Genomic DNA, 4,916 nt, shown 5'->3' with positions numbered 1-4,916 from the left:
ATGACCACCTTAAAGAAGAACAACACAAATTGATGGAAGCACGTCAAAGACAACTCAGTACCATGAGGCAAGAGATTAATGATGATAAGAACACGATCAACAAATGCCAAATTAACAATCATGTTGAGAAAATTATCTGAAACCTTGTTTTTTAAGTTTTACTTCTATTATTATTATTATTATTATTATTATTATTATTATTATTATTATTATTATATTAAAAAGAGAGAGAGAGAGAGAGAGAGAGATGGTATGTGAATTTAACTTGTTTCTGAAAAATGAGTGTGATTTGTAAATTATGTGATTGTGACTTAGTTTGTGATTGTGACCTGTAAATTGTGTGGCATGTAATTGCGACATATTTCTAATTTTAATTTATAGGTCATAATTTTATAACACCCGATTTTTGAAAGTTTTTAACAAGTTTGCTAATCTTGAAATTGTATTCTTAAATTATTATAGTTTATGAAATTTTCCCTATTATGTTTTTTTTAAATGGATCCGACAATGTTGAAGAAATTTTTTTTACAATTTGTCCATCGTTCAATCACCTATAGTTCAAACTTACTCGGGGTATTTTGCACTTAGTCATAAATATTTTATGTTATTTTATTAAATACATTTAAGTTGTATTTAGTGCATCGTATTAGACAGAATAATAGATATTTTTATGCAATGTACCATTTGGATTAGATTATACGTGTATTAAATTAATCTAGTTGGCTTTCAATGTTGAGACTCTAACGCCCTACTTATACGAAGAGGACAGAGTTTAAAGGTGGATTTGAAACACATTCTAATCCGTTAACCTCTGATTCGCGTGTGATCATGGTGACTTGATGTACTCTAAAAAGAGGAAGAGTAAGCAAAATACTACTGGAGACCATCAAGCCATTGTTTTGCAGCTTCATCCTCGAGACTCTAAGGAGGAGTTTTTGGTTCGAACCTCTATGGATGAGGGAGGGGGGATGTCTGGAAACAATTGCTGAAGCATGGCCGTTGACACAAAAGGAATGCGTCAGGAAACAGTTGGAATATGCTATGTACCTGTACATAATACGGTGTCCACAATAGTATCCATCATTCTCACATGAAGGGGACTCACTTTGGATAAATTATATTTTATTTGAAGTGAGTCTCCCTTCATATGAGGGGGATGGACACCGTAATGGACACCTTGATGTACATCTAGCATAACTCGAAATTAAGAAAAATGGAGGTTCCATTCAAGGGCGGAGCCCAATTGATTGTAGGCCCAACCGAAATTTTATTTTTTATATTCTGGACCGTTGGGCCTTTCAATGCACAGGCCAAGAGAAAAACTCTCAATCCATAAATTTCAAACCACGGGTTTTACTCCTCTCAGCTCAGCTCAGCTCGAGGAAATGGTGGGCAATGGCTGCCCCTCCCGGTATGTTTTTCAAAATAGCCTTTGACCAAGTTTTAAAAAAAAAAAAAAAAAGGGAAAATGTTGTTATTTGTGTAGGGTCGAAAATACCCCCATTTTAGGAAAGAAGAGAAGAGAAAATAGAGAGAAAAAAAAAGAAAAAAAAAAGAAAAAATCAGCACGGACCGATCGATGTCGCCTACGGACTGCCCGGACCTCACCAACTTCGACCAAGACCAGAGCCACCTCGATTCGCTGGAGACCGTCATTTTCTGGAAGGTTAGACATGTTTTCTATAAATAACTACTTCGAATTTTGTGAAAGTTTGAATGTTTAGGTATGAATATGGGTTAAATTCATGTTTTTATGGTTAAAATGTAAGAAAATATCGAATTTGAGGTTAAAATGTTGAAAAAAAGTGAAAAAAATGGACGGAGCTCGTCGAAAATGGAGTTTCCGACGACTCCGTTGGTAAGACGGTCCGTAACGGACCATCAGTGGTCCGCTACGGACCATAGGCCGTAGCGGACCATGTGGTCCATTACGGCTACTGGACCAGGATGGTCCGGGTCCGAACTGGTCCGGACCATATGGCCCGGACCAGTCCGGACACACTGACCCGGATTTTGGTCCTGGTTGGCTATCCGGCCCAAATCCGGGTCCGGACCCGGATTTGGGTCAAAAATAATTTTTTTTTCAGAATTATTGTTTTATTTTTGTGTTAAGAAATAAAATGAAATATAAAATAAATTATATATTAAGAGAATTAACGAAATATTTAAAGATAAATTAAATTGAGTTTTAATTTTTTTTCTTTTTTACTTAAATATACGTTTTAAATAAATAATTTAAATTGATTAATTAAATATGAAATAAATAATATAAATAATTAATGAAATATTTAAAGAATAAATTAAAAAAAGCAATATCTTTTTTACTTAACGAACTAAGATAATGAATTAAACAAATAGTAAAAGGAAAAATCGAATAGATATTATTCAAATAAATAATCGAAATAGAGTAATTAAAAATGAAATAAATAAAACACAGGATTAACGAAATATTTAAAGAATAAATGAAATTGAATAATATTTTTTTACCGAACCAATTAAGATAATTAATTAAAGAAATGATGAAACGAAAAATCGAATAAATATTATTATTTTTATTCAAATAAATAATCGAAATAAATAATATACATAATTAACGAAATATTCAAAAATAAATTAAAAAAACAATAATTTTTTTACTTAACGAACTAAGATAATGAATTAAAGAAATTGTAAAAGGAAAAATCGAATAAATATTATTAAAATAAATAATCAAAATAGAGTAATTAAATATGAAATAAATAAAACACATGATTAACGAAATATTAAAAGAATAAATTAAATTGAATAATATCTTTTGTACTTCACCAATTAAGATAATGAATTAAAGAAATAGTAAAAGGAAAAATCGAATAAATATTATTCAAATAAATAATCAAAATAGAGTAATTAAAAATGAAATAAATAATATACATAATTAACGAAATATTTAAAGAATAAATTAAGTTGAATAATATTATTTTTACCTAACCAATTAAGATAATTAATTAAAGAAATAGTGAAACGAAAAATCGAATAAATATTATTATTTTTATTCAAATAAATACTCGAAATAAATAATATACATAATTAACGAAATATTTAAAGAATAAATTAAAAAAAGCAATATTTTTTTTTACTTAACGAACTAAGATAATGAATTAAAGAAATTGTAAAAGGAAAAATCGAATAGATATTATTCAAATAAATAATCGAAATAGAGTAATTAAATATGAAATAAATAAAACACAAGATTAACGAAATATTTAAGGAATAAATTAAATTAAATAATATTTTTTTACCTAACCAAATAGTGAAACGAAAAATCGAATAAATATTATTATTTTTATTCAAATAAATAATCGAAATAAATAATATACATAATTAACGAAATATTTAAAGAATAAATTTAAAAAAATAATATTTTTTTTACTTAACGAACTAAGATAATGAATTAAAGAAATTGTAAAAGGAAAAATCGAATATATATTATTCAAATAAATAATCGAAATAGAGTAATTAAATATGAAATAAATAAAACACAGGAATAACGAAATATTAAAAGAATAAATGAAATTGAATAATATTTTTTTACCTAACCAATTAAGATAATTAATTAAAGAAATGGTGAAACGAAAAATCGAATAAATATTATTATTTTTATTCAATTAAATAATCGAAATAAATAATATACATAATTAACGAAATATTTAAAAAATAAATTAAAAAACAATAATTTTTTTACTTAACGAACTAAGATAATGAATTAAACAAATTGTAAAAGGAAAAATCGAATAGATATTATTAAAATAAATAATCGAAATAGAGTAATTAAATATAAAATAAATAAAACACATGATTAACGAAATATTAAAAGAATAAATTAAATTGAATAATATTTTTTTTACTTAACCAATTAAGATAATTAATTAAAGAAATAGTGAAACGAAAAATCGAATAAATATTATTATTTTTATTCAAATAAATACTCGAAATAAATAATATACAGAATTAACGAGACATTTAAAGAATAAATTAAAAAAAGCAATATTTTTTTTACTTAACGAACTAAGATAATGAATAAAGAAATTGTAAAAGGAAAAATCGAATAGATATCATTCAAATAAATAATCGAAATAGAGTAATTAAATATGAAATAAATAAAACACAGGATTAACGAAATATTTAAAGAATAAATTAAATTAAATAATATTTTTTTACCTAACAAAATAGTGAAATGAAAAATCGAATTAATATTATTATTTTTATTCAATTAATATACATAATTAACGAAATATTTAAAGAATAAATTAAAAAAACAATATTTTTTTTACTTAACGAACTAAGATAATGAATTAAAGAAATTGTAAAAGGAAAAATCGAATAGATATTATTCAAATAAATAATCGAAATAGAGTAATTAAATATAAAATAAATAAAACACAGGATTAACGAAATATTTAAAGAATAAATTAAAAAAACAATAATTTTTTTACTTAACGAACTAAGATAATGAATTAAAAAATTGTAAAAGGAAAAATCGAATAGATATTATTCAAATAAATAATCGAAATAGAGTAATTAAGTATGAAATAAATAAAATACATGATTAACGAAATATTTAAAGAATAAATTAAATTGAACAATATTTTTTTTATCTAACCAATTAAGATAATTAATTAAAGAAATAGTGAAACGAAAAATCGAATAAATATTATTATTTTTATTCAAATAAATAATCAAAATAGAGTAATTAATTATGAAATAAATAATATACATAATTAACGAAATATTTAAAAAATAAATTAAAAAAACAATAATTTTTTTACTTAACGAACTAAGATAATGAATTAAAGAAATTGTAAAAGGAAAAATCGAATAAATATTATTAAAATAAATAATCGAAATAGAGTAATTAAATATGAAATAAATAAAACACA

The sequence above is a fragment of the Olea europaea genome, chromosome 18, assembly GCF_002742605.1.
Source record: "Olea europaea var. sylvestris chromosome 18, O_europaea_v1, whole genome shotgun sequence".
Classification (NCBI taxonomy): domain Eukaryota; kingdom Viridiplantae; phylum Streptophyta; class Magnoliopsida; order Lamiales; family Oleaceae; genus Olea; species Olea europaea.
Note: the sequence above shows the minus strand (reverse complement) of the source record.